The sequence below is a fragment of the Numida meleagris genome, chromosome 1, assembly GCF_002078875.1.
Source record: "Numida meleagris isolate 19003 breed g44 Domestic line chromosome 1, NumMel1.0, whole genome shotgun sequence".
Lineage (NCBI taxonomy): Eukaryota > Metazoa > Chordata > Aves > Galliformes > Numididae > Numida > Numida meleagris.
In genome coordinates this window covers 51,022,883-51,036,769 of record NC_034409.1, presented here as the reverse complement: position 1 = coordinate 51,036,769, position 13,887 = coordinate 51,022,883, and the positions used below count along the sequence as shown (strand labels likewise).

General features: G+C 42.1%; 1 protein-coding gene across 1 annotated transcript in view; it reads left to right on the top strand.

Moving 5' to 3' along the window:
* The window catches only part of GRAP2 (GRB2-related adaptor protein 2), a 40,645-nt gene that overhangs the window by 7,240 nt on the left and 19,518 nt on the right, over positions 1-13,887 (top strand). The window lies entirely within an intron of this gene.

The window sequence follows — 13,887 nt, the reverse complement described above, 5'->3', positions numbered from 1 at the left end:
TAACTTTTGAAATGTTGTTGTTCTGTTTAGTCTAAATGAGTCTGGCATGGCATTTCCTAAGGGGAAGGGCTGAGCATCTACTTCTTTCCTTGACCAGCTGCAGAGATAAGCAAAGTCCAACCAGTTTCAGAAAAAGCAACCAGGAGACAATATGCCAGAATTTAGCAATTGATTTTTGAATATTTGGGGATTCATTTCTGTTACAAAGATCATCACTACTTTAATTTTTGACAAGCTGCAAGCTAGAAAGCAAACCTCATCTTCAGGACTAAAGCGACAGCATGCTGTAATCAAGTACAACAAGATATGAAGTAGTAATGGAACTGATAGTGATAGTTTCTTAAATCTGATAGCAGGTGAAACAGATATGAGTAGAAGAAACTGGTACAGAACAGAAAATGGAAGTGTAGTGAAGAGAGGGCTTGTTTTTTCACGTGGAAGCAGAAATGCAGTGTTGCAAGTGTTTTCACTTGCACTCAATTTGGATAAAATTCACCCTGTTCATCAAGTAAGTAATCGTGCTAATTGCTTTTCTGAGGTGCTAAATCCTGTAGTTCATGGACCATGCTTATGTCTCGTGATGAGTGATTCTCACCATTGGTAGTTTCCCAGTGCAGAGCCCTTACTACGTTCATACGGTTCCTACGCTTTGCAGCTCTTGAAGTTGTCTTTTGCAGACCTTCAAAGGTATGGTGAAGAGGAGCACATTCCTTAAGCTGTAAGGTACATGACATAAACTCTCTTTCAGCATTTTGCCTGGCAATTTTAACCAAGTTGTCTTGTTTTCCATTCTGGAATTTCCTTATTTCCTCTTTTACCTTTTTTACAGATTCTATCTACAAACAATGATTTATTTTTTCTAAGTTATGTAATAAGGATGTAAACGATACAAAATTCAGGAAATAATGATTGTAATGCTAGCCTCACTTTAGTGCGTGTTTTGATAATATGCAACTGTATAAATGGAGCCCAGCACTGAAATCAGTATCATCTTTTTAATTTTTTTTTTTTTACAGTCTTTTGAGGTGATAGTGAAAGGAGAACTCAAATCATTTAATGAAGATCTTGTACCTAAATGATTTTCGGTACACCTTTGATCTACACAGGTACATAATTTATATTATTGCCTGTGTAAGACTGGTATTCCATTAGAGTAGTAACTGTAGAAATGCTGAGTTATATCCTCATCATATGTAATTTCAAAGTTAGCACCGCCATAAGCAGGGGCTTGATGTGGATCATCTCCACAGATCCCTTTTAACCCAACTGTTGTATGATTCTAACCCAGTGGTTTTTGTTAACTTGCACCATATAGAAGAATACCATTCTTGAAGGCCCTCTGCTCCAAATAGTTTGTGTTACGAACAGGGAAGACAATCCAAAGGGTGAGGAAAGAGATGTAACACAGAAACATAAGGAGTGATGCAAAAGACTGGCAATATTATATCAATCCCCTGATTTCTTTTCAACAAGGTAATTCTCATGACAACGCTGCCATCGGCACAGTGTATTCAGGAGGATAACTGTAGGAACAACTGTGCATGGTGTTTTCTTGTATTATGGAAGAAATATTATGTTGTTCTCTCCTCATAAACCACAGTGTAATGTTGAACAGCTGGCTTCTTATAATGTGTGCACGACCATTTCTCAGCTTGAGAGCAAGGACAAGGTGAAACAGTTGTGCTGTCTCATTTAAGTGTGCTGGTGCAACCAGAGTTAGTTTTCAGGGGTGTGAGATCTGGTTTGTAGCTGTTGTGGATCGTGCTGTGCTTCTGCCCTGACTATCTGTGAGTTCCTTTGTCTGGTGCCTCCCTTCAATTCATTGCCACTCCCAATGGCTTTTGGACCTTTATGTACCTCAGTAAGTGTTCTTTGGACTGGACTCGCTAATAGAAATTGGATTTCCAGCTCATTCCATTTTCTCTTCTCTACAAAAGCCAATACAAGCATAGTAGATAGGTTGGAACTGCAGTAATATACCTTCAACTGTCACCCAAAGAAATAAGAAAATATATTTTTGTAAACTTTTTGAATTGGAATTGCATGCACTATTTTATAGGACAGAATCCGCACATTCTTTGCCCAGTGTTTAGGTTTTCAGATAAAGAAATGTGAGACTTAACATGAATACAAATATGAATACAAATGTCATGTATGTACGTTTTCGCTTTCATTAAAGCAATTTTACTTGGAGATTTAAGTGCTGCCATTCAGTGGTTTGTATGCAAACTGTGGCTTTCAGCAAGAATGGCTGAATCTGAGAGGCAACGTCCAGCCTACAGTCACTTACCAAGGTTAATTGAGTGCGGTATCAATAGCTTATGGAGTAGATGTGCAGGGGAGGGGCGGCCTGCAGTGTTTTTAGTAGCTATGAAATCTTAATAATTTAAAGGTTAAAATAACTTGGACTTAAAGGGAAAAAAAAGAGAAAATAATAATGCAGATTTTGGTAAAATGCCCTTTACCTATGTGACATGCTGCAAGTCTTGCTTTAGATGCAAACACGTAATTAGCTCTGTGCAAAAACAAACCTCCCTGTTTTTAGCTTGAGGTGAGAGTGCTCTGCTTGCCCCACCTTTCATTTAATCTTCTCCAGCATTAGCTGCTTCTGTATCCACAGCCAGATTCTCCATCTTCAGTCTCCTTGCGGCCTACCTTTGAGTAGCCTCATGAAGTATCTTTTGTACTCACCTCCATCACCTTCAGAAAATGTCTTCTGTGCAGGATCTTTATCTCCATAATGATTGCTTTTTTCTTCTTCTTAAATTAGAGCTAAGAATGTCTTTGTCCAGAATCTCAAAACCAAGGGCTTGAACTGAGGGGCCAAAACCTCACGGATGTGCATGCTTTAAAAACAGCTTCACACTTAACGTTGCTAAATGCACATGGATCAGGCTTCAGTGGGAGCTGTAAGCAGTCAGACGCTGAAAACTTCTGCTTCTAGCTGGAATTATAACCAGAAGTGAAGGAGCTTCATGTGAGGCCAGATCTCACTTTAAGAGGTTGCCATATAGTCTTTCCAAGAACATCTTTAAATGATTTGAACACTCCTGCTAATGTCTGAGAAATGCCAGAAATGCCAAAATTCCAGCTTGAGCTGATACCTGCTCGTGGCTGCTCTTTGTCACCAAGATGCACACACAGCACGTTGCCTACCCTCCAAGCGTATGCAGGCCAATGCATTCACAGATGCTCAGATTTGTATTTGCTTAGGAAAACACAACACGCACATCACCTGAAATAGGCTAGTGGGACCTCTGCCCTTCCATTCAGGCGTGCTGCAAATGAACGTCTTTCATTTATAATCAGATCCCCGGAGATACAAATGCTCAAACATACTTTTGCTTGGACATGTTCAGACTTGTATGCAGAGTGCCTGCTCATGTCAAAGGGTAGGAAAGGCAGCTCACAGCCTGCTGCCTTCACCCCAACGTGCAGGCAATCCTATTTGTTCACACACATAGAATCATTAAGGTTAGAAAAGACCTCTAAGATCACCTAGTCCAACCATCAGCCCATCCCCACCATGCCCACTGACCTCAGTGCCACATCCACACAGTTCATAAACACCTTCTACCCTTTTCTTGAACACCTCAGTACATTCTTGAACACATGCAGTCTGCTGTGTGTCGTAGCAAATAATTTAAATCTTTCTTCCCATTCTGCTCGAAATGCAAATATGGATAGCACATCAAGATTAGAAGTAAATGTAGCAGAATGACTCCAGTCAACCTCAAATGTCGAATGACTCATTCACACCCTTTGCACAGTGTTCCCTCTTCGCCACATGCGATCTACTGAGCAGTCTGGCAGCTGCATGGTTCCCTACCACAGAGCAGTATCGATAGCTTGTTCACTGGAGGAGTGGGGCTGCAACTGCTTTTGCAGAGTGTGCAGGGGCTGTGCAGTGAGTTCCCATCAGCCTCATTGCTGTGAAAGTTCCCGGGCTGTAGGAGTGGGAAACGTAGGATGTCAGCTCTGATCCGCCTTTAGGAACGTGTTGTTTAATGAAGCCTTGGTCTGCACATTAGTTTGGTATGAGATATTGCTACATCAGGATAAGGCTTGGGTATTTTTGTTCCAGATGAAAATCTATTCCAATTTGATAGAACTTATATTTGGATTAACAAACAAGTTGCTTCTACTTGAGAGTAAAAGTTTCTAACACATTAAATCATTCAGAAACCACTGCTGCACTTTAATTTCAAAGGTATCATAATCCAATAGAATGAAAAAATGCATAGACAAGCATGAAATATGTGCTGCACTTCTCCTTAAAACTGTGTGATTTCTGAGCAGAGAAAACCCCAGGAGTAGTAACAAGCTGGCATTCGCATTTACCTTATAATCAGAAGAAAAATTGGATTGACTGTTGGAGTTGCATCTTTAAATGTACAAATTATTGTAATTGATTGCTTTTAAAACCCTTTCAAAAGCATTCCCAAGCGCAGATGCACAGGGGCTGACTTTAATTTATAGACAGGCTGTTTTGTAGCACTGTCATGGTTTTATGATTTTTGGTTACTGGTATTCCACATCATAGCATCATGTAATGTACTGGGAGTTAAAGAGTTAATGCTCCAGTTCCATGGATAGTTCTGGCTACCTGGTTCTCAGAAGAGGAGAACTACTACATTCCCCAGAGGACTTTGCTGCCATTACCGTTTTCCGGTCAGAGGGAAAGATAAAACTGTTCGCATATCACGAGACCTGCTCTCTTCTCTTCCCATCTCTCATCCCGGCAGCATCTCGCACAGTCTCACCATCGGCACTAGAGTAAGGCCTACCTTAATTTTGGACACTCTCTGTCATTGTATTGGATTTATTAGCTTAAATTGTAATTATACTGTATTATAGTGTGTTATTTTGCATTCCAATATCTTATTTGGTAAATTAGTTTGTTTCTCCTCAGATCGTTGCCACTGTTTTGTTTTTAGGCCCATCTCCCTACCCTCTTTTCCCTTTTCCTTTCCCGGGGTGTGGGTCCATGGGTCCCTCGCCCCAGTAGTCACAGAACCGGGCCGAACCAGCCCATAAGCCGTTGACAAGCACTTAGGTCTTGTAAAAGACGTGCTGTGTTTAAATGGAAGTTGAGCCATGAAGGTCCATTAAGCAGGAAAAAAAAAACAGCTAATGCAGCACTGATACTCAGAATGTAAATATGCAGTAGTGGCATTATGCAATGAACATACCACAGGAGTATTAATTGTACCACATGGCTGATACCTCTCACAGCATTTCAATTTCTCTGTCCTTACTTAAATGTGAAACTTTTAATAGAAAGTGTATCAGCTCTTTTTCTCAGAACAAATGTGGCTATGAACTGAAATTGTGCATAATGTGGCCAAGATAAGAAGGCTCTTGGAACCTAATGATCAGATTTCCAATGTTTGTTTTTAGATTGTCATAGATAAACGTATGTTGAAATCAATAACATATCCCTTTTTTTTTTAAGCACAAGAGGAGAAGAAAAATATGTATTAAAAAAAAAGTGAAACTTTCTGTAGAAAACAACTTGCACAGTCATGTTCAATTTTGTACAAATGTAGATCTATGGTTAAAAGGACAAAGAGATGCTACTTTTTCGTACTGATTTAACTTTAGTTCTACTTTTGTGCAAAATACTACTGGCACACAATGTAATTTTAGTAGCAGTGTTGCAAATTCTGCACAACTGTCCGTGCTGCCAGGAGGAATCTTACACGCACACGCAACGCCTCACTGATCTCCCTCTTCTTCCATCCCATTTCACACAAAATTCCATCAGCTGGCATGAGCAGAGAAACGTGCAGTAGCTGATTGGAAATGTAATTCTATTTACCCAACGTTATAGCTAGCAGATTTTCATAGTTTTGTTTGCATATCCCACTCAAACAGGTTATCAAACCCAATATAAGAGTAAAAACTACTTTTACCAGATTGGATTAATGTCTCAATGCAATGAAAATGAAATCTCTAGGTTGTGCTATGCCCAGAAAGAAAGACTTGATCGCCTTCTGTTGTGTCCTTCATCGCTTATACATGCAGAGCGGAGTTTGTTGTTTGTTGTGGGAATGAACCAAAGACATAGGGTGAACTTACGCCTATCTTGGCATTTACAGACTTTTTTTCTGCATTTCCATTTCACGTTGTTTGATCTGAAGGGATGCACATCAGTGTGTGCTTGTATGCAAGAATATCAGCAGAGATCAACTCTTAGCTGCAGTGCAAGAGCTCAGACTTACAGAGCAGAGAGTGGATGCTGCCGTGTATTTTGGAAATCTCTCTCTGACTGTCAAAGCTGGAGCTAATTAATCTTAAGAATTCTTTACCCATATTTAGATAGCCAAATACAAGGAAAGCACCTCTGAATATCTGAGTTGAACTGTAGGTGGTTTTACTATCTGTGGGAGTTGGTTGGTTTTAATCTACACTCATAGTGGCAGATTCTTGATTTTTGTTCTGACTCCTTTGCTCTGGGAGCATCTTTTGGAAAGTCCTTCCTGATAGGAAATGTGTCTGAAATACAGTGATACTCCTCATCCTGGTCTCTTGTATGATCTATTTGAGAAATCTGACTGTTGGCACGCAGTGTTTTGCAGACCTCTGACACCAGCAGCAGTAGGACAGTGAGAGCTCTGAGAAGAAGCAGTCTGTAGCCAACTTGTTGCTGCTCACAGCCAGTGTGAATCAGAGCAGCTTTGATGGTACTTGTAGTTACCCCAAAGACCAGTTTTCAGATGAGTGGTCCCAGAATTTCACAGACCCCAAGCGTGGTCTGATGCCCTCTTGATCCTCTCTACTGCATTCTTTTAATAAGAATAGATTTTCATGGAAGATAAAGATCAAAGTGGGATACACAAAAGCAGATGTCCATACATGTATATGGACTGCAGAACAAATTCAGAAGTGTGTTTGCTTGCACTTGTTGTGATCTATATGCATTCATCCTGGGGGTGTTAGCTGACAGCCAGCTGAATGAGAGCCAGCAGTGTGCCCAGGTGGCCAAGAAGGCCAATGGCATCCTGGCTTGTATGAGCAATAGTGCAGCCAGCAGGAGCAGGGAGGTGACCGTCCCTCTGTACTCAGCTCTGGTGAGGCTGCACCTTGAGTGCTGTGCTCAGTTCTGGGCCCTCACTACAAGAAAGACATGGAGGCCCTGGAGTGTGTCCAGAGAAGGGCAGCGGAGCTGTGAGGAGTCTGGAGCACAAGTCTGATGGGGAGCGGCTGAGGGAACTGGGGTTGTGCAGTCTGAGAAGAGGAGCTCAGGGGAGACTTTATCTCTCTCTATGACAACCTGAAAGGAGGTTGTGGTGAGGTGGGGATCAGCCTCTTCTCCCAAGTAACAGCAATAGGACAAGAGGGAATGGCTTCAAGTTGCACCAGAGGAGCTTCAGGTTGGATTTGAGGAACAATTTCCTTTCCAAAATAGTGGTGCTGCACTGGCACAGGCTGCCCAGGGAGGTGGTGCAGTCACCATCCCTGGAGGTGTTCCAGAACCGTGTGGATGTAGCACTGAGGGACATGGTCAGTGGGCATGCTGGGGATGGCCGGCGGTTGGACTGGGTGATCTTAGAGGTCTTTTCCAGCCTTAAAAATTCTAGGTCATCCTGCAGTGCACCTCCAATATTAGAGTAAAGACGCTAAACACACCACATAAAACTACTGATATATTGATATACAGTGGTCTTAAATTCTACAAGTCCACAAAGTGCAAGCTCTACCCATACCCAAAAGCAGATCCCTCACATGCATATGCGCACAGCGGGAGCGTGATTGTTATTCTGATAACCACCCTTTTGCAGTAAAATACATATCAGCCAGTACCAACGCTTACCAAGAAAAGATGAGAAAAATTGAGAGGCAGTTAGCTAGATAAGGTATGAGGGGGTTTTAAAAAAATAACATAGAAGGAAGTGACTACATTTTTAATACTTTAGGTGTTTGTCTTGAAGGCTTGAGAAGGAGCTGCTCAACAATTGTGCCAAAAGAGACCGTTCGAAGCAGCTTCCCATCAGGTGGCATTCCTCAAGTGTCTGCTCTTTAGGAGCAGGCAGGGAGAATTCATTCTGTGGGAAGCAGTTAATGGAGCTGCATTACCGACCCCTTATCACTTTGTCTGATAGAGAGACAGCAGGTTCACTTTGGCAGCTCCAGAGCCCTGATCAGTTCAGATTAGGGGCACATTGTCTGTCTGGCTTAATCAAGCGTGTTTAGGTATATTTATCATGATTAAAGGGTGTAGCACAGGGAGGGGGAAGAAATAAATAGTGAATGTACTGTTCTCTAGCTTCAAATGGAGGCTTAGCAAATCCCACTGAGTCACTAGGTGCTCATCAAAGGGAGAATTTAAATCCTGGGAAGGAATGTTTTGTTGAGCACTCCAGTGCTGGGTTCAAATCACCAAAGAAGAGTTATTTCTTTCTCTCTTTCTCTCTCCTTTCTTTCTTCTTCTTACTGCTTGCACGCAGCGAAGAAGCAAATCAGCAGCTCATGTGGCTCGTGTTGATTTTGCTTGATACACATGCAGCCCCTGCTTGGCTTACCTATAGCTGGAATTCTAATGTGATAACAAAATTAACTGTCATCATAAAGGCCTAGGTGTCTGGCTCCCCTGGTTTTGTCAGATTTATATTTCAGGGTAGCACAGGGAACGGCTGCAACAGCCTGTAGGGCTTTGCTAATTGTTTCTGTTCAGAAAGCAAGATGATAAGTTGTAGTCTGGGAAGAGGCTCCTTCTATCGGTAGCAGTGCTTCCCTCTGTCTTCACTTGACAGTTTTTTGGATTTGAACACATAAAAAGAACTAGTTCAATATATTATAAATTCAGCCATGCCAAATTTTCTGCTGGTATAACTTGGTACAGTTTGTAGATGATGATGGAAACCAGCTGCTTGACTCAAGATAAAGCTGAAAGAGGTGGTGTTGGCTCCCAGGAGAGCAGTAAGAAGGAGAAAGCTTTCTTAGATCTCTTGATGCTGAGGACTATCAGAGACAAGTCTTACCAGGGGAGAGCTCCAGAGCAGAGTTCAGGCTGCACAGTGCATAGGTTCTGGCCCTGGATTGCTGGCCCTCTTTAGCTCTTAGCTGAGATCAGTATAGGGCAGGCTTGGGAAACATGCTGTTATGATGAGCGTATTTCTGCTTATCTTTTCCTGTGGACTCCAAACTTCTTTGGGCTTGCAGATTCATCCAGATTTCCAAATGAAGGTGCAAACTGACATGAGGTGAACAGAGGCTTCCTTGATATCTTCATTGGCCTGATGCGTAGAACCTCAGTGGGCATGGCGGCCGTGAGACAGTGGCTGGACTAGATGATCTCGGTGTCTTTTCCAGCCTTTATGATTCTATTATAAGGTAGCTCATAGCCTGCAGGTTGAAAACTTCTGAGGCACAATACTACACAGCACAGCGGGCAGGCTGTATCCTCAAAGCAAATGTCAGCACAGCAGCTGTAAGGCAGTTGCTTCTGTCCCAACCCTTGCACAGCAATGAAGCAGTTAAGGGAAATCTATGGAAATCCAGGAGAATTGTTTGGCAGTAAAAAAAAAAAAAAAAGAGGTCAAAACTTCATTTTTCTATCGTAATCTGCTGCTTTCTCCTCTGCTAATCCAGTCACTTCTGTGAAGGTTCAGTTCTTGAGATGTTGTAATTGCTGTCAAGATGATGATCTGAGATGTCATGAGCATGGTTCAGCATAATCACTCTACAAATACAGAAGGTGGAGAACCTATCTGATTCTGTACAAAAAGCTACTAGTGAGACTCAAAGAATTCGGTAATCGGGAGGTATGGGTTGGGGAAAACAAGATAAAGTTAGCGCATTTGGAGGGATTTGAAGAAAGTATTTAATCTCATCAAGTTTGACAGTGCTTGTTTAGAACATGAAAGTAGAGGATCACAGCAATACATTCCCAATGAAAAACCTCTCAGAAGTGCAGGGATGTTCATCAGCCAGAATGGTAGGAGGTATCTTTGGGGATGAATTAACAGGATGATGGGAAGGCTTGCTTGAATCAACTAGCAAAACAGCAGCGCTGTTCACGATTAAAGCCGCATCTCTCTGCAATAAGTGGTGCTATGTTAATGGTACCAGGCAGTTAAGGTTGTACACTCTCCCAGTGCACGTAGAACAGAATGAGCTGCCTGAAATTCCTGTGATACGAATGAACAAGACCGTTGCAGTTTGAGCAACAAGGTTTCAAGAAAATCTTTATTAACAGGAGAGAAAACAAACTGGGACAGAGTACTGCCCAGATCAGTTCGTGGAGCTCTGCAGAAAAGCTTTTATAGCACTGCCACTCCTGTGCACTCAGTCCTGGAAAAAAATAACTGCCCGCTAATGACCTGTCACTGCGGACAGCCCGAGCAGCTGTTTGCAGAAAGCGAAGCGGTGAGGGAGGATGGATTGCTGTGTGTGGAGCACATCTGAGTGTGGGACAAGAATAGATGGGAGATCGGGTAAGAACAGACAGCTTCCATTCATAACATTCAGCTTTATGTGGATTTACAGTCCTGATGCTCCTGAATCCACAGATGCTGTGTTACTACTTAAAACAAAATATAGCAATTGAAATTTCCCTTGTTTCCAAGCTCCGACTTCAGTTTCCCTTGCTGGCAATGATACTTTCTAGAGGAAAACTAATTAGGAATGTGGAGAAGTAGTGTACTTTGAGGACAAGCAAAACACAGTCACTTCATCTTTCTTAGATTATCAACCTGAACAATTTGGAGTGGGCAAAATGTTTGACCCGTACCTCTTTTTTTAATAATAATCTCTTTTTCTCTTTTTGCTATTTCTCCTTTTATCTTCCAATTGCATTTTTTTTTCTGGCAGCCCCCATTCTCCCCAGATGGAAATTAAAGTGAATAAACTGCCTTGGAAAAAGTTTTTTTGAAATCTCCAGCTCAGAATGAAATGGCTAAAATTTCTGTAAGAGTTTATTTGTAGGCAGGTTTCGGGCATGTTTGCAGACACAATTATTTTGAGTCACTTGCTTAAGCATAAAACCAGGTGAGAGTTTATTGGAAACTTTTTAAATCACAGAATGATTAAGGTTGGAAAAGACCTCTAAGATCACCCAGTCCAACTGCCAGCCCATCCCCACCATGCCCACTGACCATGTCCCTCAGTGCCACATCCACACGGTTCTGGAACACCTCCAGGGATGGTGACTGCACCACCTCCCTGGGCAGCCTGTGCCCAGTGCAACACTGCTCTTTGGGAGAAGTTGTTTTTTCCTAACGTCCAACCTGAACCTCCCCTGGTGCAATTTGAGGCCATTCCCTCTTGTCCTATTGCTGTTACCTGGGAGAAGAGGCCGATCCCCATCTCACCACTTCTGTAGAAAGTGATAAGATCTCCCCTGAGCCTCATTTTCCCCAGTCTATCCAGGTTTTCCCAAACTGTACCATGGCCATAGTTCAGCTATCCCATCTCTGTGTTGGTAGAAGATGTTCCTGAGGATGATAAAAGCAATCTGCAGCAGGTAGTTGTGGAATAATCTGTGTGCTTGGATTAGGCTTTATTCAGTTGCCTAAGAGAGCTTGGCTAAGACTTGGAAACGTGGAGTCTACAACCTTTTCCATGACATTTGTTACTGTTCATTGTGTCTGAGGTATCTGGGTGCTTCTTTGCATTTTTTTGACACGTCTGTGCTGCATGGTGAAGAGGTTAACACACTGCTGTAACAGTGACAGAGGAGGAATGTACAGAAGTGAAAGAGAAGAGCATTAGTTCTTATGCTATCTTATTTCCTATCCTTTCTCATTGCAGGCGGCTGCTGCCATTCAGTCTTTCATTTGTGGTACAGAAAGCCATGTCTTGTAGGGTTTGACATTAAATATGTTCGGTATTTTCATGTAACCATTCTGGACACTTTGCAGGAAGGCAGGCGGTGCGCGCTGACAATGCCAGGCAGCAGGCATGAGTGACAGCTCACAGCAGCTCTCTTGCTGGGGGGCCCATTAGATCGCATCATGGTAAAAACAGAGGAAATAGGTCATTATGATGTGCAATGTAATGAAATCTGTCAGGCCATTCACAGAGCATGAAAATAAACATAGCTTAAATCCAACAGGACTGTAGGGATTGGTGTCCCACCCGATGTGTACAGAAGCTTTAATTCCTGATGTGTACAGTGATAGTCACATGTAAAACTTTTTGGGACATGATGAGAGCTGGCTGCCAAGTATTTCTTATGGTGCCTTGCTTTCCTTACCTGTATATTTCTTTCAGCAAAATATACTGGGGATACTCCTCTTCCGAGAGTATTACCATTCCTTCTACCCCTCACTGGCTTGAGTGCGTCATTTACAGCCTACCTCTTTTTTCACTATCAGCTCTTCCAGGAACGTTATTCCCTCCCCAGAGGGCAGTGGGACAGCCTCGTCTGCTGCTGGACCGATTGCCTTAGGCTAGCCTAGCGTGGTCATTTCTGTGAAGTACTGGGGCTCGTAAGACAGGATGGGCTTCATTAGGTTACAGCTCCACACAGCCACGGCGCTGCACAGTTTCAGGAAGAAGGAGAAGAACAGGGCAAATTCCGGACACCCTTGACAACAAGCTCCTGGTGCTTAGGAGAAACAAAATAGGAACATTTTCTCTTTGCTTGTTCGATGATTTTCATTACTTTCTACAACGCTTTTGCATATACACCTCTGTCAACTTTTTTTCCTAGGATGAATGATTCCAATCTGTTTTATGTGGTCCTTTGTTTTTCAGAAATTATCCATTCCTTTGGTCATCCTTAGTGACCTTCTCTGTTTCTACATACCACTGCCTCTGTTGCTGAGATGGAGAGTGGAAAACTGCCGAATTTGAGTTACAAATATTCAAAGAGGTGCCCCATGGATTTGGACAGTGGCATAACGTTGTTTCATGTTTTGTTCTCTGTTGCTTTGCTGACATTTCCTAACGCACCTTTCTGACTTCCACTGTGCTGACGCTTTGATAGAATTATCTATGGGAACTCGAAGGTATCTTTCCTGAGTAGTAGCTGCTAGTGTTAAGTTTATCAATGTGTTCATTTAGTTAAGGTAGTTTATTCCCATGTCCATTACTTTGCAGTCATAAGCGTTGAGATTCATCTTCCATTTTAACCTGTGATCGGGTTTAATTTGTATTACCTTTTTTTTTTTTTCTCATCAGTAAGCTTTGTCACTTCGTCTTTTCCAGACCATTTATGAATATGTTGAACTGTTAATTCATTCCCTGATTTTTATTCAGCTGTTAATCCTCTATAGGAACTTTTCTCTTCTTGGAGAGCTTAGGAGGGAGGCTTGTAAAGACTTTTTAGTAAGAGACTTCATCAAAAAGGGTTTAGAAATGAATGTATGCTACATCAAATGATCACCTGCACCCACATGCTCATCATCTCCTTCACAGAACTGCGTCAGATTTGTGCAGAAGGACTTCCTTCTGCAAAAGCTACAAGCTGCAACCTCTATGTCATTTCTCTCTTCCCGGTAATTTTTTTCTTCGTTATGGTTTCTGTGTATTAATTTCAGGCATACAGAAGTCAGACCTCCTGCTCTTTGCATCCCCTCAAAGCACTTTTAAAATGGTTGGCATTGTGTTTGCTGGTTTTTGTCCTAATATGGAGGCTGGGTTAAGTCCTACATTGTATGTCACATCTTAATTGCTCAACCTTTACTGTTTCACACTCAGTTTAATTTTCAGTCAAGATTTCTAAAATATTGAGTCCTTGGATTTACTCCTGTTCATTTACTGATTTGTCCTAAAACCCCTGCTTTCAATTCTTCAGCTGGAGACTGTTTCCCTGGCTTTTCTCCACAAAGAAAACCCCAGTGTGGGAAACAGCTTACATCCCTTTGGAAGATGCACGGATGCCGAGAATTCACTTAGCTTTTATGCCTCAACCTTATCTTCTTTAAGCACTCTTTTTAC